The 27,317-nt window shown below is 42.9% G+C and overlaps 1 protein-coding gene and 1 pseudogene across 1 annotated transcript in view; one reads left to right on the forward strand and one right to left on the reverse strand.

The window, feature by feature from the left end:
* The window catches only part of LOC105853635, a 30,752-nt pseudogene extending 18,171 nt beyond the window's left edge, over window positions 1-12,581 (reverse strand).
* SERGEF (secretion regulating guanine nucleotide exchange factor) overlaps window positions 1-27,317 on the forward strand; it is a 192,827-nt gene that overhangs the window by 78,883 nt on the left and 86,627 nt on the right.

The raw sequence follows: 27,317 nt of genomic DNA on the forward strand, positions 1-27,317 counted from the left end.
TGGGACCTTAGAGAGTTGGTGTGATTCACTGTATCCTTTTGTTGATGCCCAGACATGTAGGGCAAAGAAGCCATTGGTTTTTCCTTTAAGAACAAACAAGATAGAAGCCACTTCTCCTAAGTACTTGGAGAACCTTGGGTTCCTCTAAATGGCTTGAAAAAATACACCTGAAAGGTTTTGTCGCTGAAATGTGGGCCCCCAACCTGCATAGGCCTGTGAGAACTCTGGCCTTGACCCAGACTTGCCTTAGGTGGTTTTGTCCATTTGTCAGTGGTGACTGTAACCTCTGGGCCTGCTCTCTGGTCAAGGCTTTCAGCTGGAATTTTCCATATTGATGTTCCCCTGTTGCACAAATTGTAAGGCAGAGAAAGTGGAGAGGTGATTAGCTCCCAGACCTCTGCTTTATAGGGAGGAGCCTTGGGGAGTGGCAAGGGCCAGTTGCATTTTTTTCTGAGCACTTTGAGCTGCTGGCTTGCTGCTTTTTCTCCCTCAGCCCAGCCCAGATCATCCTCCCCTCCCCCCTCCGCCATTGTCCTGTGTTTATTATTCCTAGTCTTACCCGCTTTCCCAGCCTTCCACTTAGCCACCAGAGGACTTGTGCCATCCATTCCCTGCTCAGAGCCCACAGTGACTTCCCTGTCTTCAGGAGAAGTCCCTTCTCCGTGGCAGAACTTGCAGGGAATTTCTCACTTCTGACGCTCTGTTCCCCTGCTGTGACACTGCCCTCCTTTGTCCCAGCCCTGCTTGGAGCCAGGATTACAATTCCTAAGCACATCAGATTTCCATCCTGCCTCAGTGTCCTTGCACATGCCATTTGCTGGCCAGATTTTAATTCTTTGGCTTTTGATTCCAATGCTCTCTTCCAGCTCTGTGAAATTTTCGCTACACACTCAGGCAAAAGCAGGTGCTTGCTCTCCTTTCTAGTCTTAGAGTAATTATAGTCCTGCTATACTTACTACTTAATTTTTGTTACCATTTGCTTGAATATATATATATATTTTAAATCCAGATTCTGTATTTCTGCCTTATAGTACTATTGCTAACTAACCATTGTTAAGTTCTGCCTTTAGATCAGGCATTGGGCTAAGTGAGAACTTAACATATATTTGCTTCTCTCCTTTTCCTTGGATGTAGAGATGATCATCATCTCCATTCAACAGACTAGGAAACTGAGGCTTCAAGAGTTAAATTGGCAAGACCACATAATGGTTACCTTGGCTTTGTTCCAGGCACTGTGCTAGGTGCCATAGATGGACATCCAGTATGATCATCTCTTCCCTCCAAGAGCTTGTAGACTAGTAGGTGAGACAGATAAACTAGAGTATCAGTCCAGAATGCTGATATAGTCATGAGGGGACATAGTGTGCTTGGCTCAGGGGCTGTGCGATGGAGCATCCATCTCTACCCCGCCAGCACCGAGCTCAGTTTGTTTCCCCCTGTAACAAAACTCCATTTCTCACTCATAGTTTGTTCCACTCTCTATATTCTCATTAGTCCTTCCAGATACTTTCCTTTCCATTGAGTCTGGAGCTATACTGCCTACAGCCTGGTCCAGGCCCCATTCACATAAACTGCTCCAAGTATGTGAGCAAAGTGCATGAGAGTGTGAAGGTTTCTCAAGTACCAGGAGTCTCTGGAGATTGCCTGTGCTCAGCTCATTTGTCTTTGCCTAGGCTTCCTGGAGTGTTTCCATCCTAGGAAATTTTTTCTTGGCCTCAAGACAGAATTTCTAAGAACATGTCCCAGGATTGGGCCCTCTGGCACTGTGTCCTCTCACCCCACCAGCTGGGCCAGCCTCCATCATGTGCTGGATGCTGCACTGCTTGCATAGCAGAGAGCCCTGAGATATGGCCCTTGCTCTCCAGGTACTCAAGATCCAGTTGCCCATTTCAGGTGAGGGGCAGGAACTTAGCTGGGCCCAGAGGGTGATCCATGGACCTATGGCAGGGCTGGACCAAGAGAGGGAGTCAGCTGAGAAGGAGAGATGCTTACTCAGGCAGGCCTTGCAGAGATCAAGTGTTGAGGAGCACAAACCAGGTACAACAAAGTGGGGTGGACTGTTGGAGAGCAGAATAAAGTGAGATGTGAAAGGCTGGTTACCTGAATTTCTTCCTGTTAGGGTAACCACCAAGTAGGAGCTGGGATTGGAACAGAGGCCCCAAAGCAGAGGATAACTATTTTGATCTGAAATCAAAAGAGGTGAACCCAGAGCCCAGATAGGAAGCATTCTAAATTTTCAGGCACTAAAAGAAAAGGGAGGAGGGAGTGTGCATTGTGTTAGGTTATTATTAATAACGTGTATTAGGTTATTATTAATAATGTGTATTTTTTCCATTATGCCTCCATGAATCTGCATTTATAGATGGGGAAACAGATCGAACAGCTGGTTAGTAGGTGCTCAGTCTTTGAAGCCAGGGACCCGTCTAGAGCTTCACCTCACCATGCTGCTTCTTCCCAGGGAACTGAAAAATGCCCCCCCCCCAGGGGAGACGATTGAGTAGACTCCCAAGCAGCACCGGCAGCCCAAAATTGGCCAGTGTGAAATGCCAACCTAGGAGCAAAAAGCTAATGAGATCTTTGCCAGCATGGGCAGTGTAGTACCTAGAAAAATTCCTTGTTTTCCAAAAGAGCGAGATTATTTTTGCTCTCTCTGTTCTGTCCTGAGCATGAGGGCTTCTTTCTAGGGGTCTCAAAAGCACCGGGCAGCCATCTGGCCTTGAGGTCTCTCAGAGAGCCCTCTACCTTGCCTTGCTCGTCAGCCCCTTGATGAATAACTCCAGGACAATTTAAGCTGGCCTGCCAGAGCCCTCACTGAGAGTGTGTGATCTGTCTTACTGCCACAGCTCATTCTGGTTCGTTTAATAATTGAAGGCCGATGTTAAACGTTTCGCGGTTTGTCCTTCGTGGACAGGAGTGGTTTTCTGTGTGTAAGTGATATGCCCAGTCTCCCAAGGACGCTCTGTTTCCTGAAGTGCAGCTGACTCAGCATGATCAGATGTTGCCTGTGGGTTGCTTAGACTCTGTCAAGTCCTCTTTTCCAGAGACATCTCTCCTGTCTCATCTCTGAGTACATGCCTGTGAGGCAAGGTGCTGGGTCCGCGATCACCTTACTGGGAACTTGTGCTGGGGAGGGTGGGCTGTAGAAGACATGCCTTGCCACTTCTCATTGTGCTGACGACTCTGCATTTTGTCACCCTGACACACTAACAAGGGGCTTTTGTTGTCTGCTTGCCATCTGGCTTCCTTCACAGTAGTCCTGTCTAGGCCTATTCCAATTGTAGTTTCCCCCAAATCGAGTTCTTTCTGGCTTCTGGGCCTCCCCTCCCTCCTCTTCTTTCCTCACACTGTTGACCTCTCCTCTCCTTTCTTGCTCAGTTCAGGCCTTCCTCCTGGGCTCTGGAAAGGTTCTTTCCTGCATCCCCACTGTTCTTTGTGTCTCCCTTCTTCGCCTGTGTAAGAGTTACTTGTTTTTCCTCTTTCCTCAGTAGGCTGAGAACTCTTTGGGGATGGTGAAGTCGTAACAAATTAAGGTAAATTCTACAGCTGGGAAAGTAACAATAATAAAATTAAGGAGGAAAATTGACATTTATCCAGTACCGATTAGGACCTTTCCAATGGGCGAAGTGTTCACACTGGCCAGAGATCTTGATGTTATGCAAAGAAGTCAAGCTTCCCACAGTCTTTCATTCTTATCCTGATTTTGGACTGACTCATCAAAAATGACCTGTTTTATAATTTAATAATGAGTACTTTTGAAACATAAAAAATGCTTTCTTTTAATTTTGCAGTTTCACAGTTTAGCATTGAGTACAATAACATATCAGATGACTGTCAAAATGCAGAACTGACTCTTTTGCTGGAAATAATTACACTTTGCCAACCCGTTTATTTTGAGCACTTCTAGTGTGTTAATTTTGCTGCACTGTGGATTGTGCCTGTGATGTAAGGATTATTGAGGGGGGGATCGGAATGGCAATATAACCAAGTCCAGATCCACTGGATGGGAAAGGGGAAATGAACACGTCTCTGTGGTAAATACATTCTCTAAAGATAAATTTGTATTGACAGTTTAGACAGCTGGAAAAATTAGGAGCTGCCTTGCTGGAGAAGCTGGCCTGATTCTTCAGACTTGAAGTTAGAAAATAAAATTGTTGGCTCTCTTAGTGATTTTACGACCAAAGCTGCTCATTTCTTAGGCTGTAGGCATTTTAGGACATGTGTGCTGGAACTGGTCCCCACTCAGGCCAAGTTTACTGCCTTGAGAATATGCTTGTTCTTGTCTCTGACCTCACATTTCTCATCACCTGCTCATTGTTGCCTCTTGGATGGACCAGTGTCTCTTCAATCTTGCTTGGTAAAGCAAGAGTTAGCTCAGCAGGGTGGAAGTTGGAATTGGACAGATCTGTGTTTGAATTCAGGTTGAATTCCCACTGCTGAGTGATCATATGTTATGTAGGGAAAGTTGTATTTCTTCTCTGAACCTCAGTTTCCTCATCTATATACTAGAGATAATTCATTTGTACAATTATTGATTGAAGCCTGTTACATACCAGCCACTATTTAAGACCTGGGTAAATGTAAATCCTTGTCCTCATGGAATTTATTATTTTAGTTAGGGGTGACAGATATTAAACTGTAGACCTAATAAATAAGAACATGTTGTCATATGTTAGAAGGTAGTAAGTACAATAAAAAGAAATGAAGAGCAGGATAAGGGACTCTGGGAATTCTGGTTGGGAACTGGGGTAATTGTGGGTTGCAGTTATTAATAATAGGCCTTACTGAGGTGACCTTTGAACAAAGAGGTGGAGTTGAGGAAGGACTTAACCACACAGATATCTGGTGAAGAGTGTCATGCTGCAAAGAACCTAAAGTGGCAGTAGGCCTGGCCCACGGGGAATAGCAAGGAAGCTAGAGTGGCTGAGCAGAGTAAGCAAGGGCCATGAGCAAGAGAAGCTGAGGTCACAGAGGTAATGGCACTAATGTCCCCAGGGTTGTGAGGATTAAGTGAAGTAATAGCTCTAAGTACTTCACCGTTAGAGTCGCCCCTTTCCCAAGGCACTGTCACTTTCCCAGCTATTCAGGCTCCAACTTTCATTTGAGACTTGATGTCTCCCTTCATTTTGCCCTCATTGTCAATCATGTGCTACACTCTAGCTGTTTCTCTCTTCTGTTCCTTTCTTATTCCCATCACCCTTAATCTAGCTGGTGACCTCTTACTTGTGCAGTGACAGTAGCCTCCTACTCATCAGTTCTGTTGCCTCCAGTCTCTCCACCACCACCCCTCCACTCTATCTCATTCTTTTTCATGCCATGATGCAATATTGAACCACCTCTCTCTCGTCATAACCCTTCAGCAACTCATTAGCTGCTCATTTATTCATTCCCTTGTTCATACATGTGGCATCTTTTGAGCATCTACTAATGCTCAAAGTCATTTGAATTGAGTCTAGTAGAGAAAACAGGTTTGAAAATAATTATAATGCCAATTAGAAAAGTGTTTGTTTTCATCCTTGCTTGTTTCAAAAAGGATTTGGAGTTCAGTGATTTATTATGTAATATGATGAGTAATGAGAAGCAGCCCTCTATATGGGTACAGAGTAAAGTTCTGGTCTTTCAGCCCAGCATTTAGAATATCTCCTGCTTAGGTATAGACCTGCCTTGCTAGTTTTACCTCCTACATCCAAGTTTAACAAACCTCATACTTCGACCAATGTGATAATTTGCAGTTTGATGAATGACCTTCTACCTCCATACCTTTGTTCACAACTCTCTTTGCCAGTTTTGCCTAATGCATGTTGTGCCAGTCTTTCCAGTCTTGGCTTTAGATGGCAATTCCTTTGAAATGATCTCTCATCTTCACTGAAGTGGTTTCTGGGTGTCACTTAGTGGTTCTAACTGATTCTCCCTTCTTGCAATTTCCATCAGTATTTCTCTTTTGTCACCCACCATTTTTGACTTTAGAGTTTAGGTATATGTTTGTGTTCTTACTTTATGTCCCTTACTGGGCTATGAAGCTCTTGAGGCTTGGGTCCTTTTCATCTTTTATCACCCATAGCACCTGTTCCACTGGCAGCACTCAGTAAATATTTGAGTGAGGGAATGAATGGATGTGTCCGCAACTCTCATATCTAATATCTGGGGAAGAATTTGCCTTTCTCTTATGCTGATATCAATGAAGTATGAACACGCTTCTAGAGCTCAGATTTATTGACCTTGCAGGGAGCTACAAGTAACTTTTTGAAGAAGCCACAATGTAAATGACTTCTATAAGCTGTCACATCACTGGTTACAAATATATGACAAATATATGACTTAGAACACACACTTTTGGATACTTGCTTATTCATAAGTTAGAAACTGACTTTTTTTTTAAGTTTTATTTATGCACAGAGAGCTGGGATACAGGACAGAGGTGCAGGGCTGGGGGTGAGAAGATTCACCAGAGACAGGGTAGAGAGCAGAACAAGCGGATCAACTGCTGAGGGGAGAAATAGGTGGGTCAGGTGAGGTCTGCCACACCATGTGGGTCAGCTCCCTGACTGTGAATGGAACTTGTGCTGCAGTGGCTGCTGGTAGCTTCCTAGTGCTGCACTTTAACCCGTTGCACCACCAGGGAGGTGCATTGGATCAGCAGACAAGCAGTATCTGCTTAGCCACACTGTCATCCTATGTACTGTGGGGTGGAGAAGGGAATACAGATTTAGATTACACAGAGGTGGCCAACTTTACCACTTCTTACCTATGTGACCTACAAGTTACTTTACTGGTAAATTTTCCAGTCCACAAAACAGAAATAAAAGTACCTGCCACTAAGCTTGGTGAGAGATAACAAGATAATCTGTGTAAAGGACAGTGCCTACTAAGTTCTTGAAAATGCCATTTAAAGGCAGTCAGAATGATAGTAACATGCAGTTCCCTCTAATCTTGTGCATCTCTGAAATTTCTGTGGTTGCCATGCTGCTCAAATGATATTGTGCATGTAAGTCACCAGGGGACTCATTGAAATGTAGAACCTGATTCAGTGGGTGTGGGATGGAGGCTGAGATTCTACATCTAATATGCCCTGCTGCCAATTCAGGGGTCATATTTGGAGTAGCAAGTTACTAGAGTGATGGTTCTCAGACTGTATCATGTCTCCGAATCACCTGGACAGCTTGTTAAAATGGATTTCTGTGCTCTACCTTTAATGCTGTACACTTTCAGTAGGTCTGGGTGAGGGCCTGAGAGTTTTCATTTCTAAAATTTCCCAGGTAATGCTGATGCTGCTGTTTCAGGCATTACACTCTGAGAATCATTGTGCTAGGTAGATAGCAGCAATGGAGTTAATGAGGAAAAAGAGGTAGCAGTGGTAGTTCTCCCTAGGATAGCTGCGCTCTCTGCTCTGTTAGCTGTAGATATCCATGTGTAGCTATGATCTGACTAGGCTCTATAATTTTATTAATAATTAAATAACAGTAACAGTCAACAGTCAACACTTACTGAACACTTATTATGTGCCAGGCACTATGCCAGAAATTTTATATAATTTCCCTTAATTCTGATACTAATCCTCTGACATGGATACTATAATTTTCTTGGTGCTTGGTGCTTTTCATGCTAACCAATTCTTAAAAATCACATGTGTTCTAGGTTTCTACTATGGTGATTTTAATTTGGTTGGGGTCCAGAGCCCCTAGGTGATGCTCATACTAGGTATAGGTGGTGTTTTTGTTTTAGGTAATCAGCTCTCTGCTTCTCTTTTATCTGTGCTCATTACAGAATTGTCAATTAAAAAAACTGCATCAATATAACACTGCATTTGACACTAAAAATTATATTGAGCCAACTTTTTCTTGGCTGAATCAGAAAACCCTCTGTGTTTTCACTTTGACCATCCCAGATTCTAAATCTAAGAAAGATCAGGTGTGTTAGACTAGCATTCTGTTTATTCGAAGGCCAAAGAGACCCATGCTGACTATATAATATTTGGAAGTCTCAAGGAAGAGCATATTGTTTGAAACTTTATTCTAGAAAATTGGTCTTTGTTGCATCCAGGTGGATTCTATGATTCCACAGAGTTTTAAGAAAAAAATGAAACGAAATTGTTAAATTTGCTTCTCTACAGGCCAGAACTTGTTTCCCCACACCAACACCAGCTGGCCAACCAGTTGCCTGGAGCACACCCTGCCGCACCATCAGCACTCCCAGCACCTGCTGGCTTCCTTCACCTGCCCAGGGCCTTCAGCTCCTCACTGACTTCTACTCATTGATTTCTTTGCATCCATACTTTCCTGGTTAGCATGCAGCTGTGTGTTCCGTATTTGACTGGCTAAAGATGGGGAAGGGCAAGTGTTTAGAGTTGTATGTGCAGTTGGAAACTCACCAACATCTTGCCTAACTTGACAGGAGTGGTGGAAATGGAAGGAGTAGGGAGGGTGAGGCTGTCTGTCCAATGCACTAGATTTTAGCCATCAGAAAATATTGTTTGCAACCAAAGATGCTGAAATTTTCTTTAGTTCTTATGCTAATCAGAGTTTTCTTTTTGGGGGGGCAACTGAGTTAATAAACCTCAAGATATTTTTCAGATATTAGTGGGCAGTGTTTCAATTTGATGAGATGAGCTTTAATCTAGGTGTCAGATGAGCTGAGACTCAGGTCTCCTGGTTTTTTCTTGGACCAGTTGATAATCATCTTTTTGGATGTCAGTTTTATCTTTAAAGTGAGGAGTTTGGGCTTGGTGACGTAGGGGGAAGCTTGATAGTCTGGGATCCTTTGATGTCTTATTCCCAGGAACTATTACAACAACTTGTGACTAAATCCAGTCAAGTTCACATACTCAACCAATTTACCATTGAGCATCTTTTGTATTTCAAGTGTTTCCCTGGACACTTACGGAGATGTGTCCTTGGATATAACATACTGATCCATTCTCTCTCTTTCTCTTTCCCTCTCCTTCCCATTCATTTGCAGAATGAGCCTTTATTGAGCACATATTTTGTGCCAACCTCTATGCAAAACTTGTAAAATACAAAGATGACACAGGTTTTGTTGTCAGACAATGAGCTGTTTTGAAGAGTTTTATAAATAAAACTGTTCCTAGCCACCCTACCAATTTCCTTCTCAAGCCTCCTTATGCTACTTTTGGTAGCACTTACTATCTGACCTTAGGTTATTTATCTACTATCTACTCGAATGTAAATTCTATGAGAACAGGTGCTTTGTTCTGACTGCTGCTTTATTCCATTTAGTATCTAATAGCTAAATAGACACCAATAAAAACAAAATAAACTTCATTAAAATCTTTTTAAAATGAGATGTTGTAGAGCCAGCAAGGCACAGGGCAGGTTTTCTATGATCCAGGCAGACAGGTAAAGAAGGAGTCCTGAGCCCACAGTGGCTTTTTCAGGCTTTTAATGATCTTTCTACATCATTTGTAGGGAGGCAACCAAGTGCAGGCAGGCAGAGGGCCTGGGGCCAGGGGGTTGGCAGGCCTCTCAGACCCCATTGCATCTTCACTCTTTCTGGGCTCTGGCCTTCTCTCACTGATCTCTACTACACTCTGCCTCACGCACCTCTAGCCACTGCGTCCTCTGGTACTACACCATTGTCTGCTGCTGCCCTTACATGTGCCATCTCTTGACTCAGGTGTGCCCATTCACACATGCCCACGCCCTACTCCAGGTGCTCCATCAGACACGCGTGCAAGACCACAGGTGTTGGTAATAGGCATTAGTGGCTGGAGGGTGGAAAAATCCTGATCACTTTCATTTACCCTACAGATGTTTAAAAGAAATTAGGAATTACTTATCATAAAGATTTAGAAAAAGTGTGGTGAATGAAGGAAAGGGAAGTCTAGCTAGGACAATGGGTTTTAAATCTGGTTGCATGCTAACAGTACCTTGGAAATGTGGAAATCAATAACCTAGGCCCTATCCTAAAATAATTAAATCAGAATCTGTCACCTCACATGGCAGCAGCACTGGGTGTGGCGCAGGAAGAGAGAGATGACTCCAAGTCCATATGAAGCAATGAGAAGCTTAGAGGGGCTGTGCTGGATGTAAGGTGTAACCCTGATCCATAGGCAGTCTTGTGTTTATTGGCATCAAGTACAGGAATCACAGGCTAAATTTAGGGATTCAGCTTGGCTGGTGCCTAAAGAACATGAAGCAGTGTTGCAAAGGTTGACTGGGCCAGTTTGAGATGGCCTTTCACTGCCCAGCTATGGGATTTGGACTCAACTGGATTTTACAGTCGTGACAATTTTGAGTGATTGCCGAACAGTAATGATGTGATAAGAGCTCTCCTGACTACCGTTGGAGGATGGCTTAGAAGTGGAACTGGAGATTAGTTGGGAGGTGGTGCTCAACTGATGTAGGCTGCACCTCTGGCATTGGAGAGCAGGGTGGAGATAAGACCAGGCTGCAAGGCCTGCCCACCTTCCAGCCACAATTGAGGGCTCTTGGAATCACGGGGATTGCAGTAATAAGTATCTTTTGACCCAACCAAGGGTGCCTCAGTTTTTCTTATGCATATATAAAGAACTAGTTTGACCTCTTTCCTGAAATGGGAGCCCATTTTGTCCAGAAAACATTTCTATAAGCAAAACCAGTGCCATGCCAAACTACGATTCAGACGTAGTTTTTGTTGTTTGACTAAACCAGTGCTTCGTCTCTAGCTAATTCCTGTGGACTGTACTGTGGACACACTATGAGTTTTAACTGGTAGAGTCATTTGGAGTTGCTCAGTTTTGTAATGAAATTAACTGTCCTAGCAGGATAGCTTGGAGCTAGACCTGGGTGTCATGGGCTAGGGGGTAAATTTCTAGTACCCTCATAGTAGAGTGCTCCTTTGCAGAGAGCTGAAGTTTCTAGGGGCACAGGACATCTGCATAGGTAAGGACACCATATGTGTGTGGAGCAATGAGTAAGTGGGGCTGATGGAAGGAGGATGGTGATTGGGTCTTGTGTTGCTGATACAGGATTGTGCAGAGGACTGCCTGCCCTTGACCAGATGCTGCCAGTGGCTGGTGCCTCCCCAGGGCCATATACCACCCCAAAGAGCAGGCAAGCAGGAGTTGCTAGTGCAGATATTTTCATTTCCCCTCTGTCTGTTTTGCTAGGATGACCTTACTCATGGTCACTTATTTCAGAATGTCAGCCCCTCAGATAGGCACAGACTTTACAGCTTGCAAGAATTTGTAATACCTTTTATCTCATTGACTCTCATAGCAGTCCTGTGAGTTAATTAAACAGTAACTATTGGTCCATTTTACTGATTAGAAAATGTGCTAGAGGGCCCTTCTGGTGGCGTTGCGGGTTAAAGCACAGCACTAAGAAACTAAAGCCACTTCAGCATGAGTTCGATCCCCGCCCCAGAGGTGACACACATGGCAGACCTCTCCTGTCTCGCCCTCTGCTCCTCTCAGCAGTGTACTTCAGTGAATCTGCCTGTTCTGCTCCCCACTCTGTCTCTGGTGAATCATCTTACCGCCCCTGCATCTCTGGCCTGTACCCCATTTCTGTATGCATAAATAAATAAATCTTTAAAAAAATTAGATTAGAGTAATTTTGAGGGATTCCCTCTCACCCGTCCCAAACCCCCTGAACTGCCACATACAGTGTCTTCATTGTCCTTGGCTCTGTAGCATCTGCCTTTCTAGAAACTGTCTTCACCCTTGGTTTCTATGGCCCTGTATATTTCTTGTCACCCTTTCACCTCTTTCTCTTGCTGTGTTTCTGTCCTCTATACTTTGTGTATCTCCAGATTCAGATCTTAGCCCTGGCTCTTCCCCTGGAGTGTTTTCCTTTGGTGGAATCTTACTTTCATCTTTATTTGAGAATTCTGAAACCAGTATTCCCACCTCCAATTGTTCCAGTTCCCTGTTTCTGATGTTTGTTGAAAAAACCTCTAACTCATATCCCAAAACATCATTTTCTAAACCCCAATGAACACCCTACTTGCCTTCTCTGTTTCTGTCAGTGAGCCATTGTTAAAACTGCCCAGAACTGAATAAGGAAACTTTGGCATATTAGAGCTAGTTTGATTGTTGTGAGGGTTTTGCTAGGCTTATACAGTGTCAAAATTTGCCAAACTGTACATGCTAAATTTGCATATGTCGGTTACAGCTCAATTAAATGTTTGTTTGTTTGTTTGTTTTTCAAAATGAAAAAGAAAAAATTGTTCTGAGCTATACAACCTAGGTCTGAATTCCTGGTGCTGCCATTCAGAAAAGTTACTCAACTTCACTGTGCCTCCTTTACCCCACTTATAAATGAAGATAATAACCACTTGCTATATGGATATTGGGAGATCAAGTGAATTAACTCTGGTTAAATACTTAAAACATGTCAACTCTCCAGGTATTTGTTGTGTGTCTTCTTTACCTCAGTTTCACAGTGTCTGGTACAGAGTAGGTGTTCAATAAATGCTCACTGGATACATGAATGAATGCATGCTACTATAATTTTGAAGTACCATTTTTAGCCCCCATTTTTTAATCTAAATATTGCTGCTGCTTTAAGGTCCAGCATCAGTTCTACCTGTTTCATGAGCCTACCTGAGACCACAAAGCCCTGTTGGCGCCCTTCTGTTTCCTCCATGCTGCTGTTTTGTTTTGGTGACTTGGCCTTACTTCACAGCTAGATGTTATTTGTTCTAAGTGGCTGCATATGCACACATCTTTCCTCTTCATCTCGCCTTGGACATCTTCAGAGGGGATGTGTCATTCCTGATTTTGCCCCTGTGTTTTCTTTGTCTGTGCTACATACATATATATAGTAGGTGCTCAGTAAAAGGGGAATGATGATTGGAATGTGATTCTCCCATCAGCTCATTAGTAAAACAAACCCAACTTAAGAATTTAGCCCTGGGGGGAAATTTTCCAAGTGTGGGTAGGTGGCACTTGTCCCAGTGCAGTCCCTTGGGTAAGTTCCTTTTTGAATCTTAAAGGAACTCTAGGTGTCCATTGATGCCTTGGTCCATGTTTGGACACAGCCTTTTCTTTGCATCCACTGAGCACAGCTGTGGTAGGCTGGGACTGTTCTGAGGGCTTGTCTGAAAAACAGAGAGGGACAGTAGGGAATGAGTCAAAGAGGAGGAGAAGCTGAAGAAGACTGACTCACTTGGGCTAAGGACCTCGCTCTCCTGTTCCTGGGGTGGAGCACCGTTCCCTTGACCTCGGCCTGGCCCACTTTCTAGCTGTGGGGTCTGGCCTATCTAGAGGGCCCTTCCTAAAAACTTATTTCCTAACTCAGCAGGAAAAAAAATAATATCAGATGGGGTCTTATATAGGAAGAATACCAAACAAGATTCAGGAACAAAAAAGAAAAAGACAAAACTAGCTGGCAAGCTATAATCAATCAGAGACATCAGAGAGAGAGGGGGTCAACATGGGAGGGAAGAGCACAAGACTATGGTGATGGTTTATGGCTGTCTTGGTGGTAGGAATTTTATGGGGATTAAATGTGAGAGAAGAAATCAAACTTGTACAAAAATGAATAGCAATGTAAAAATGTATAAATAAAATAAAAAAAATTATTTCCCAGGAGCTCCTTCTGGACATCCTGACATTTTTATGCCCAAGATTGGAGGACCTGGCTTCTATTCCATTGATGCATACTTCCTTTTTCCAATTTCAAAGACACACCCAGGACGATTACCACTAAGTGACACTGCAGACACTGTATTCCTTACAGATGTGGTTCTGGCTTGTCCTCTGTATGAGTCTAATGGTGTAATGATACCTTAGCCATATCATCAATAACAAATCCATACTGTGGCTGTTCCACAAAATAACACGTTATTTTGTATCATCCCACTGGGCCCTGACCTAACTTAAAAATTCATCATTATTAGTGCCCTTCTTTTGGGTTAAGTAGTACCCTTTGCAGCAGCATCTCCCACTGGGAATGGGAACATATTGGGTCTCTATTATCTTGGAGTATAATCACTTATCAACACATGTTCTTCCCTTGCACTGAGAATCTGGAACCATTTATGAGCACTAGAGGCCTTGAATAATAACAGATGCCAGTTTCATTGTTCCTTTCATTTACAAACAATAGTGAGCCTCATGTTCCTTTAATAGTTCTGTGAAATGGGCATTCTGTTCCCACCTACCAGGGAAGAATCTAAAATACCCAGAGAACAAAAGGTTTAGGCTTGTCCAAGGGCACAGAGCTGGTAAGTAGTGGAGCCACCCAGCTCCAAATCCTGTTCTCTACTATTTTACCTCCTACATCTTCCAGCCATTGTCTTCTCTTTGATCTGCCCAGGCTTGTCCTGGCTTTTGCCCCCATTTTTTTTTTCCTGATTCCAAGCTAAACTGTTTGTTACTTTCATTGTAGCTTCTTTTTAGTCTTGGGAGAGTTCCATAGATTTTATCACAGAATTTACTCCTCCTAGATCCTGAGATTCTTCTGTGGCTTTCCATGCTAACTGTGGAACTCTGTCCATCTTCCTTAGTTAGAGCTCAGATAGGTCTCTTGCCTTTATTTTTCTTACTGTCGAGTTCATCTTTAGCCTGAACCTTAGTTAGACCTTGCTTTTGTCCCTTGCTTTTTTTTTCTCCTATTATGTTTCGTATTTCAAATGATTCTTCCTGTTAGTCTTGCTTCCTTGATAGATTAAATCTTCTCTTCCTATCATAAGGTAGTTTCCCTTAGTGATTGAATGACTGATTCATTCATCAACCATTTTCTGAATGTCAATGTGAAGTACTGTATTTAGACATTGGAAGGTTCCAAGATATTAAAACATGGTTGAGGACACTGTAGGATTAGGGACCCTTAACAGTTTAATGTGATAATGATTGTAAAGGTACAAACATACGATGTTCATGGACACATAAAAGAGAGGACATAGTACTGATTGGAGACATCTTCTTGAAGATGTGTTTGAGCTGAGTCTGAAGGGGTGGATTAAAACTGGCTCAGAGTGGCTGAGTAGTAGTAGTGATTGGAGAAACTGTGAAGAGGACAGAGAGCCAATAAAAAGAGTTACTTGCATGAAACCCCAAAGCTGCAGATGTAGGGAACTGCAAGAAGTTCAGCCTGACGGGAGGGTCTTATCTTACTTGGGTCTTAAGTGGAAAGTGGCTTGTTTAGATTAGTGTTCTAGAAAGATCATTGTGGTGTCAGGGTGAGGGGAAATTGATGAGAATTTGAACTAAAGTTATATCAGTGATAATGGAAAGAAGTGAATGGATTCAGAATGTAAGGGAAATGGAACATCTAGGGCTAATTTCTGAGTGGTTGTTCATATAATTTACCAAAATACATGCTATTTTGTTTCACCTTTATGTGTACCTGCCTTGCCTTCTCCTACAGGCATCTTATTGTTATCAGAAGAGAAACCTGATGTTTGTTTCCAGATTAGATCTGCTTACTCAGTCCTCTGTACCCCTTTCTCCCTCTGGGGTCTTTCTTCTTTTGGCCAAGCTTCTCTTTATCATCTGTTTGATCAAGTCCAGGGCATTCTTTTGATTTGCATTTAGAAACCTTAGTGGCACCTCAGGTCAAGAGGGCTACCAGATTACCCTGTAGGTAACCCCCTCATTCCCCATCTGCCTGGATAGTACCATGTTCTTCTAAGAGTGGTACCAGGGGAAGAGGGAAATAAATGTTGACCTTATATGCTGAGTTACATCTGAAGGAGGAAGATGCATGTATCCTTCTTATGTTTTTAGAATGGAGGATCTTTAACTTTAAACACAGTGGGAAAAAACGTCTAACTCATCAAGAATATATTCTCATACGGAGAAAAGGAAGCCTAATGCAGGCAGATTGAAGTGCTCCAGGTGAACTGATGGTGGGAGTTTTATGGGGGAATACACAGTGATGTGAAAATAAATTATTGAAAAATAAATTTAAGGGCATATGGAGAAAAAAAGAAATGTTCCAGATGGGTGTCATTGGTGCTATCCTTTCTAGGGTAGTGCCGACCAATTTAGTCTTTTATGGAATGGAATAGAGCATTAGCCTTGGAGGAGGGCATCCAAATCTTATCCTCATATTGTAAATGACGATTTGAAGTCCTCTCGGACTGGTGTGGCTGGCCCAAGGTCACTAGCAAATAACCAATCCAGAACCAGTATCGAGACCCTCTAGTTTTTATCTCATTAGCCTCAAAGATAGTACATACTTTTTTAGCAAAAGTTTTTGACAGTCTGGAGAATGAGAAACTTACAGGATGTTCCTACGACAGTTTAGTTTGATAGGTCCCCTTTTCTCTAGCGACTGGAAATAGCTTGTCCAAGGTCACGGGAAAGAAGAGGCAAAGGGTCCCGCAGACTTTCGCCTAGTGCTCTTCCCAGCATAGCTCTGACTTCTGCCCCGGACCCAAGACACAGACATCTTGGCTCCAAGGGCACTGAGCAGACACATACTTCAAATGCATTGTAACCAATCCATTTCACAGGATCCGAAAGACATGATTTCCTTCTTCTTGTTTCCTCTGAATATTTTTTTCTTATTTGATAAAAGTGTATGGCTGTGGAAATTACGTCAGTTTAATTAGGCTGCTTGACACAGTACTTTTCCACTGAATTTACTAGGAACTCTGAATTTGTTGTAGCAAACTGCACTGCAGCCTGCAGTATCTGATTGGCATGCCAGGAGCATCACTGGCGAACAGCTAAATAGGGATTGGGGAGAAATCTGGGTCAGGAAACAGGCCTCCTATACCTGCAGCGGCTGTGGACGGCAGCGCAGAGGCGGCAGGTGGCCACAGCATGGCGCTGTCTCCCAGAGCCTGAGCCACTGAACTCCCAGCACCCCTAGCTCAGTGCTGCACCCGCCCCCCCCCTTCCTTGCAGGTGATTGTTCCTGTGGCCATTTTGCCATGTTTCTGTGCAGACTGCAAATCATTTGGCATGTTAGGGGTGGTTTTACTCGATAGTAATAATAACAGTAAAAAACCCAAAGATTGGTTCAGACAGAATCTTTGTTAGCCACTGGTATTTCAAACCATGGGGCAAGTCTTTTGGCTTTCCCTAGGGTTTTTTTAGGGGTTGGCTCTGGGTTTGAGGGTTTTGAACTATATTTTGGAAAAGGTTGGTCCTATTTCTGTTTGTCTTTCTCCTGGTTTCCCCTTCTTCACCCTTTCCTTCCCCCACCCCTCCCCTTTATATCACATCCATTCCTGAAAGTCCCAAGGCTGAGCACTGAAACTAATCATCTGCTCCTATGGGGAGGAGTGAGTGATTATGCCAGAAAGGCCAGGGGAAACTTCTTGAAGGCAATGGCATTCAAGCTCAGCTTTGAACAGCGAATTGGGTCAAGGTAGGAAGAAATGAGGGGCCCATGCTGATGGCCCACCATGCTGTTTTGGGACTACATTGGGAGGCTGATCACTTCCTTGGCCCTCAGGGACCAGAATCAACCTCACTATGTTGGGGCCCGTGGGGGTCCTGAGAGCTGTTCATCTAAGCTTCTTATTTTACAGATGGGCAAACTAAGGCACAGAGATAAAAGAGCTGGAACACAGGCCAGCCCATTGTCATAACCACACTGTGCCCAGGGAGGGATGTCCTTGTCCTCCTTTCTAATGGGGTCCTGAGAACATCTACTTCCCCCTTCTGGATTTCACACCTATCATCTTCCGTCCCCTTCAGTCTGACTTCTGTTGTGTGATCATGCTCAGCATCTCCACCTGTAAATGACCCATTAGGGAGGGACCCTGCTTCCGGCTGATGTTACGTTCCCAGAATCCCTACTGGACAAGTGTACTCCTCTCTTTCTTTAAACCAAAACAGATCAGGACTGGTGTTTGTTCAGTAGGACTGGCATCTCTACCAACACCCACCCCCTTCTTCAGTAGGGATGGGTCTTGCCTCAGAGGGAGGGCTCAAATTCTCCCAGTCTAAAAAAAAAGGCTAAGAGTGGCTGGAACTCAGTGCTTTTATGTTATTCTGTGAGAAAATTTGGCTCATTTTGAATGAAATTGTTTTCAATAAATTATACTTAAATTTACTGAAATGGGCTTCAAAGACAACTTTTGTTACACCACTTAAACTCTGTATAGTCTCTCTTCTCTTTTGAGGAGAAATCAGAGAGTGGGATAAAAATGGTCTCCCTAATAATTTTCCCTGAATCTTTTGGATGGTCTCAAGGCAATAAAAGGAATTCTGTTTTTAGGGCTATTATTGACACTATAGCTGACATGCAGAAATGTCCCATTTTGTAATCGATGTATAAAAGTTTGCTAAACAAATGAACCATTTGTGTAGGATCTTTCAAAGCCAACTTTAAGGCCAGTGTGTTTTGGAAGACATTTGATAATTTAAATGTCAAGTAGTCTCTGACTTTAACTAAGAGGAGTAAACAGAGAAACAAGTCTATTACAATAGTTGTCAGACGATCCAACTGTGAAAATCAAACTTTGCTGGGCCTGGTAGTTAAGTGGCTAGAACAGACCTGGTCCACATCAAAGGGGAGGTTCTTTTATGTTGTGTAATGGCAGAACAGGTGGTTTCAGATGCCTTAAAAAAGAAAAGGAAATATGTAATCATTTACAAGTTTGAAGGTCTTGCATCTGCTTGGTATTTGGTCAAAGAAAGTGAGAAGGGAAGAGTGGGAAGAAAAGAAGAAATGCTTCTTGAGTCCTTGCTAGGTTTCTACCTCGAGGCAGATATATTCGTAGAAATTTCCTGATATTCTCCATTAAGGGTCACACTGGGATTTATCATTTGAGTGAATACTGTCTGAACAGTTTGTTGAAATGACTGCAGCACACAGAAAAGCTGGAGAGGTGTAATTTGTAGTTTGTCAAGAGTCGCTTGTCTTCCTTGTGGGTGACATAAAGAGAAGTGAAAGGCAGGACCTGCAGTGACAGTGGAGGTGCTGGCAGGGTTCGGCCTGGCAGGCCAAGGGGAGTTCTCTGAGTAGTCTTGGCTGACCTCGTCTACCCTTGGCTGCAGCCTCTTCAGTCATGGACACTTAAAGAGTGCCCTCCCTTCCTAACCACTCATGTCTGCTGCTGCTGAGGGCAGTTTGGGTAGTCCAGAATCTTCTTGATGACATCCCCCCCCAATAGGCCAGGCCCATTCTTCCATTTCCACCTTAGAAATGCTCTTCCGTTTTTTTTGGAGCGCTCCTTAGCCCTCTCTAAGGAAGAAGGTAGATGAGACAGAAGGAGCGGAGGGCCTACATTTTCTCCCTTTCCTTTTGCTTTGCTACTCCTAATCCCTGGACACATCCCAGAGTGTTTTCTCCTGACCCTGGGACCCGCCGTCTGTTCTGTGCACAGAGCAGGTGTGGGCTGACTGCTCTGGCAGTTTGTCATGCTCTTGAGGTCTATCATCTGAGTAAAGGGGGAGAGCTGTGCTCACTGCTGGTTGCGATAGTCTTACCTTTAAGACTCCCCTTACCTCTCTTTCTGTAGCTGGCCTCATGCCTGCTTTGGTTACTCCCTAGTTCTGATCTGGTTAGGAAGCTCACTGTGCCTCTTCCTTCCTTTAATATCTACCCATTCAATGACCAATTCTGATGATTTCACTTGTGCAATTTCCCTCATATTCCCATCTTTTCATTCTGTTGTCACCTGAATGATTGCATATAAACTTCTCTTCCCAGAGCTCGGCTCTGGAAATATCTGCCCTGGTTGCAGCCTTCACAATGTCAGCTTCTACCTCTCACTGCTCAGGCCCCTCATCATTTACTTGTTTGCATTTCAGACACTTATATTAAATGTCCATTAAATGTTCCACGATCCATCCAGAGCAACCTTGTCAGAATTGGGAGGGAAAAAGTAAATATCTATCTTCTCTCTTGTCATTTCTCTCAGATGAATGAATTAAATATTTTTATTGCTTGGAAGATTAATTATATTCTGTCCTTGGGCCAGCTTTAATATTCTAGCTGTATCTTCTGGTGACTGGGACCTGACAGTTAGAATTTCTGTCCCCACTCTAAACCTGTGATTCTGCCAGTTTCTCAGTATCCCCTACCCTGCAGGCTTTTGCAGTGAGTCAAAGTCCTGGGGTCAGAACAATTGGGGTCTGACCTGGAGGATTTAGAGTAAGCACTGAACCTTAGATCTTAGAACTGAGAAATCCTAAAAATCTCTGGTCCTTTCTTGCACATTAAATACTGTTACTACACTTTCCAATAAAACAATCAAGACCCAGAGCATTAAGTGATTAACCCTAGGTCACCCAGCTAATAAATGTTAGACCCTGATGCCAGATTAGATTTTAGACTGTAAACTTTATTCTTTCCATGGAAGCCAACTCTTTGGAAAAGGCTCCAGCTTTCTGAATTTCTCTTTGCAAATTAAGACAGTTTGGGGCTCCATTTTGTAGTTCCGTGCCTTGTCAGTGTACAGAAGTGACAGTCAGGATGAGTGACCCCACTCTCAGGCAGGATCCCTCGTCTCAGAGAGCTATGGGCTCAGCTTGTGGGACACTTTGTCCTGCGTGCCTTTTGTTCACTGAGTCCTTAAGGCCCTTATGTACAAAAGGAGGTTTTGTTTATTGAGAAAGTGGTTTCTCAGCCCCTCAGGACGACTGTGCACTAATTCCTCACTTCTGTCTGTGTACCACCTCAAATAAAAAAAAAGGACACTTATGTTTCTCCTATATGTGCTGATCCTCTGTGCTCTTCCCACCTCCCAGCTAGCGCTCTCCTCTCCCAGGTGCTCTTCTGTTCTCCTAATTATCCAGCCTCAAAGTCCTCTGTGACTCAGCTTGTGAAGAGGTCTCCAGTTATTTAGTCTGTCAGCACTCACCAACCCTGTCATTTTCCCTGGGACATGACTTGCAAATCTAGCCATTTTTGTCTCTTCCCTTGTGGCTGCCACTAGCCACACGCAGGTGTTTGGGCTTTCTTTCCTGGACCTCTCCAGTGGCCTCTTAGTGATTTCCTGGTCCTTCGTCCTTCTTCCATCATGCAAACTGGTAGACTCTTAAGTACTGCCCCACTTTTCAGGTTAAAACTCTGAATTTATGGCCCTCCCTGGTGGCGCAGCGGGTTAAAGCACAGCACTGAGAAGCTAAAGCCACTTCCGCATGAGTTCGATTCCCGCCTGCCCCGGAGGTGACCACATGGTGTGGCAGACCTCTCCAGACCCACCCGCTGCTCCCCTCAGCAGAGTACTTTGTCGATCTGCCTGTTCTGCTCCCCACTCTGTCTCTGGTGAAGCCTCTCACCACCCCTGAGCCTCTAGCCTGTACCCCAGTTTTGTATGAACAAATAAATCTTTAAAAAAAAACAAAACTCTGAATTTATCAGGCCAAACATTTCAGCTCTTTCATAATATAACCCTCCATCCTCCAGGATGAGTTGTTCAGACAAGTCAGATTGGGCTTCTCATGTCTCCTACATATTTACTGACTCTTTACTCACTTCTTCTTTCTACCCTATTGTTTCTTCAGTGAAAACAAGTATAATAAGATTTCTTTGCAAACTGTAAAGTGTGCAAGGTTTTATTTGTTCAACATTTAAAGATTGGTTTGGATTTGGTAACTACCTAATTATTTATTGGTAATCTGCACATATCATTTTACTTAATCCTCTTGATATTTCCATGAATTTGGCTGAGAAACTGAGGCCCGAGATAAAAGCATGTTCTCTTCTGCTGTGCTAGAGGTGGGGTAATGGGTGGGAGCTAAAACGTAAGCAGCTGTCTGGGAAGAAAATGCCCAGTGTCCTGAGAATGATACATACGTGGTTGTAGAAATTCTGAAGATGGTGCAATTTCTTTAACTGGGGGATTAGTGAAGACTTCATGGGAAAAGTAGATTTCCACTGAGTGTGAGGGATGGGTAGTTTTAACAGAAGAGCTGAGAGACTGGGACAGCAAAGAGAGATTGGCACAGGCAGTGGCACAGAGACCTTTGGTCTCACACGAGATCATCAGTGTTTAGTCTGCTTTGATAGGAATGCAGGGTTCTTGTGAGGGATAATCTGGAAGGATATAAGACTGCAAAGGTGAGCTGTAGCCTTTTCATAGGTGTTCTTATATGCCTGACTAAAAGAATTCTGGTGTGTTCTGTAGGTAGAAGGGGGTCATCAGCAGCTTTTGAGTTGAGGAGTTGCTAGTCAGAGCTGAGATTTAGAAAGGTTACCTTGGATACTCAATGAATTGGATAGAAGGAGAAACAGCAGAGAAGGGAAATAATTAGAAGTGATTGCAGTTGTCCAGTGCAGATGTTCTGAGGGCCTGAAATAGCGCTGTGACAATGGGACGGATGAGAGGGGCACAAGACAGCAGAACCCGGGAGGCCGATTTACAGAACTTGGTGATCGGTTGGACTTACAGAATGAGAAGAGGACTCAGACGTGATAATGAGTGATGAGGATAGTGCTGGCATCCAGGAAGAGGATGGTCAGATAGGAAAACAGATTTGGAGCAGGGAAGAGGCAGGGTGGTGGTAGATGGTTCATTATATTTTGTGCAGGTGGAATTTTAGGTGCTGATGACTCATCCATGCTACATGTGCTCAGTGCTCTTCTCCATTGCAGAAGCCATTCCCAGTCCCCTCTCTTATCTTCTGATTAAGCCAAGATTTGGCTGCCTTTTATATTTCAGCTGAAGGAAGCCTTCAGTGGGCCTTGTTCATCTTTGATTTTCTGCTGTACTTCCCATGCTGCTCTGTTTCCTGAGTCCAGTCTCCTTTTCCAGTATGTGTCCTGCCCCTCTGCCTCCTCCCACACGCATGGACATAGCCCGTGTGGGATGAGCACCTGGTGGTTAAAATTGCCATAATAACAACAGTAGTTCATGCTTGTGTGAATGCCTATGGTTGACAAAGCACTTAGAATGGTCAGAGGCGTGCTGCATTTCCCTACCAGTCCCACCCCCTGCCAGTAGGGTCACTGAGCCATTCACTCAGTAAGCTGTCAAGGTTATAGGGAATACAGGTAGATTTTAGTTTAATAAATGCCGTTGAGGATATTATCACATATCAAATGGGAAGGTTCAGATGATTTTTAGATACTATAAATAGGTAGTAGGCTCTGTTAGAAAGAATGTTAAATTAAAAAATGTATTTTCACATAAATTTCAAATATTTTCTCATATCATGTAGATTGGGGTGCTTATGTGTGGGGAGAGGGAAGAGCAGGGGGCATACATTTGGGAGGGAGACTAGACTCAGAAGATCTAGATAGCACGGACAGTACATCAGAAAACCCAGGCTAATGAAGGTTCTCCTGAAATATGTTTTCCAGGTGATATCTATGCTGAGATTAATGTTTTGTGTGTGCTGAGAATAGACTCTTAACACTTGGCTCCTCACACTCAGTATATATTATTGCCAATGGAAAACTTGAAATTGTAAAAGAGGAAGAAGACATTTCTTAGAATGAAGTCCTGTATTTTGCTTAAACTGAATATATACAATATATATAATGATTTAAAAAAGCCTTTTTTGGGGTCTACAGTCACTGTCAGTTGATGATTATAAAACTGTTTTGTTTCCTTGTGAAATTATCATGGCTGACACACTTAGAAATCCGACTAATTTGGAAGAATTGTTTTACTTTTCTAGTTTATTTATTTTTTAATGAAACATAAAAGAGATCTGGAGTGAAAGATTGCTTCCCCACCTCTCAACAATTTTCCCACTTCCCCTTTTGTTCTCTCGACCATCAGGTCTCCCATGGACAAAGGGCCAAGTGAACCAGCATATAAGTATCTGCTTTGCCCAAAATACTTGAATTCGATTCTCTTGTAATCCTGTGAGGTTATCACTGTAATTAAAGCTATGCAGCTGAGGAAATTGAGGCTTAGGAAGGCTTGGTATCCTGGCCGACTTCACAGAGTGAATAGGTGATAGAACGAGAAGTGAAGCCTATTCTCACCTGGACTGCGGCAGCAGCGACCACAGTCTGGTTCCACCCTGCCCAGCAGCCTCCTGTGGCCCGAGGCAGAGGGTGGCAGCATATATTCATGTGAGAGCTGCTGGAACAAATAATTCATTAAAAAATATTTGACCTCTCTTGCTTAACAGCAGGGCCAGGTTCCTGAGTTTCCTAGTCACTGCTTATCGGCTACATATCTAAATACTTGGAAAAAATAGTGTTCAATTATTGTGAATGCTTTAGTATTCCCTCCCAGGGTGACTCCTCTATGAAGAGGACAAATTACTAAAAGAAACTTGAGGAATCTGACTTGAGAAATCTGATTTGAGAAATCTATGAAAGCATAACTTGTTGAACACTTGGTTGCTCCTGTTTGGAACCTGTATTTTAAGGTCTTAAACTATGATTCTAATTTACCCACGTTAGGGGCTGTTGGGCGGGGTTGGGGTAGTGGCATCAGTTTTGTAAAGTTGCAGGGAAAGTGAATGTGTAGTGGTGTGTTTTGTGAGTAGGTCTCCCCAGTTCCTGTACTGGACTAAGGGCACACGGGGAGCAGAAAAGTCAGACTGGAAGGAGATGGGGCCCGTGCACCCACCCACCCCAACCACGGCCTCTCTGGCACTGCACCTTAGATGCCTTTCTGTCTGACTTCAGTCACTATACATCCGATTTGTTTTTCCAAGAGTTTCACACCAAGAGTTTCACATTAATAGAGTGCACCCTTTGTGTCTTCTTTCATTCAGCACAGTGATTCTGAGATTAATCCATGTTGCCATGTGTGTTGGTAGGCTGATGAGTCCTATTCCACTATGTGGTTTTACCATCGTTTATCCACTTAACCATTGTATTGTTTTTCTCTTGTTGCATAACACATTACCACCAACTTACTGGTTTAAAACAGCATTTGTTTATTAGCTTGTGGTTCTGGGGGTCAGCAGTTTGAGTTTGCTGCGTTGGATTTCACAAAACCAAAATATCAAGATGCCATCTCAGTTGGATTCTTCTCTGGAGACTAGGGACGAAACTGCTTCTAAGCTATTCAGTTTGATGGCATATTTCAGTTCTTTGTGGTAAGAGGACTGAGGTCCCATTTGCTTGCTAGTGCCTGGCCTGAGGTTGTGCTCAGTAGATGCTGTTTCTCCAGTCTTTGTGCTGGAAGATGTTCTCTCCATCTTCAAAGCCAGCAGTGATATCTCAGATCCTTCTCTTGCTACAAACCTATTTGAATTCTTTTCTGCCATCAGCTAAAGAACACTCTGTGTTTCTCAGCGTTTCTGTGATTAGATTAGGCCACCCTGAGATAGCCATAGACTGTCATTCTTAAGAATGACCTTATGATATTAAGCTGCAATTTGGCACCTTACCCATTTCTTTCCATTGATCTTCATTTTGCAATCCTGTTTCTGCAGCCTGTTTCTCCCATTCCCTGTCCCATGGCCCTTGTACCATCCAAGTAAGCCTTCTCTGGATAGGAAACACCAATTTTCCCCTTTTATGTCTTGTGTGATTTATATTTCAGCATAGCAGAAAATGTACTCTCAGGAATCACACATAAATGAATTTAAATTCGGTATGCTACTCATTTTGATATTGGACAAGTTAGCATCTCTGAACCTTGGTTTCCTTATCCCTACATACCTTATAGTATTAATTCACAGACTAAATGAGTGGATGCATAAAAAGTTGTTAGTAACAGCCCTGTTGCATTATATATTTCCAGTATTGGCAAATATTACCATTACAATATTGTTACCCTTTAACCTATTTTGTTCTTTTTCTTCTGGATGTGATGTATTTTTGCCAATTACTCCAGTAAAATGTACTGCCTAATTATACAAGTCCCTTAAAGACAGTCATAGTCCTTTATTCAGTAATTTTACTTTAGAAAATCTGTTCCAAGAACATATCCAGAAAGGTAGCTAGAGACTTATATTCAAGAATTTTCATCATAACAAAATTAATAACTGAAAACAAGCTAGGTGCCCAAAAGTAGGAAAATGAATGAAGTCAGGCATAACCCCAAGATACTATAAAGCCCTAAAAATCACATTTTCAATGAAAACAGTGACATAGTAAATAAAGCATTATGTTAAGTGCAAAAGTCATGATATAAAGCAGAATATGTAATGTTACCCCATCTGTTTTTCTAAAATTATGACATTTACACTCACGCAAATATTAATGGGGGAAATTCTGGAAGGAATATACCATGTATTAGCAGTGGGCAGTAGGATTATTGATTTAAAATTTTTTCTTTATTATAGATATTGTTGTAGTATTTATATATTACTTTAAAAACCTGAAAATGGTAACTTTTATTAAAAAATTAATTTTTTTGTATGTCCAGAACAGAACCTGTTACTCTCCACTGTGTCTTAAATTAGAAACGTTGCAGAGTTGCAATCATAAGTAGATCAGAAAGCTTCCTCTGATCATCACCCAGCTGGGAACTGGATTGAAGGCAGTGGGGGTCTAGCAAGCTACCCCTGAACCTAATGATTCAGGACTCATCAGATGGTGGAATGAGGAACTGCACCCTGGCAGGAAGTCTTTCTGTCTGGGTCACATGGCACCAGTCAGTTATGGTAATACAGTTTTCATTCTTGGTATTCTGTTTATTGTTGCAAGTACAAGCTTGTTAGGATAAACTTTGATCGCTCTGTCACCTCTTATCTGCATTCTTGACTTTTAATCCCAGAATGAATAAAGCTTTAAAAGCTGACTCTCTAGATTTCATTCTGTCCTAATGAAAAAGACAAAACTGATCCTGGATGTCAGAGGAGGGTACTAGCGGGCTTTCTGGACAGGGGTCTTTAGGTGCCCTTGCCTCAGGCCTCCACTGGCCTTGCTAATAGTAGCTACAGCAGAGCCAGAGATTATTAGCCTTTGTGGAAAAATGACTGAGAGTCAACCTGTTGGCTTGTTTTTGTTGTTACTATTGTTGGGGATAGAATTTAGATAGGAGAAGGCTGTGGTTTTTTCTTCCACACATTAGGGGTTCACTGTTTGTTTCTACCCTTAGGCAGCACTTAAGATGCTTTGCCTTAGACCTTGTGGAATCTACCTGTCAGGTCTTGAGGTCATTCTGTTTATCCAGTGATTCAAGTTCTGAACATCTGAAGGATCATCTAGTTTATTAATTAATTAAAACATTACTTCTAGAGCTCAAAGCATTTATGAGACCCTGGAAAGGAGCTGAGAAAATTTAGAGATAAGTCCAGTAACATTCATCTACCCCGTCCTGAGTACCTACTCAGTAGTAGGCCTTAGCCAAGAGCTGTGGAAGGTGCATGGATGAGTGACTCAGTTCTCTTAGGTGCAGAGCACTGTCTGAGGCACTGAGGAAAGAAGTTGGCGAGGTACAGTTCTCTTGCTTAAGAAAGTTATAATCTATATAATCTGGGAAGGGACAAATATGTGAACCACTTAGTAAGTGGTATAAATGTTATATCTATAGCAGGGCCCACAGGAGGGAGCAATTACTTCTGAAGTGGCCTAGCCATTCACTAGCTATGTGCTTTTTTTTTTTTTTTT

The sequence above is a fragment of the Condylura cristata genome, unplaced genomic scaffold (genome assembly GCF_000260355.1).
Source record: "Condylura cristata isolate star-nosed mole 26May11 unplaced genomic scaffold, ConCri1.0 scaffold00015, whole genome shotgun sequence".
NCBI lineage: Eukaryota > Metazoa > Chordata > Mammalia > Eulipotyphla > Talpidae > Condylura > Condylura cristata.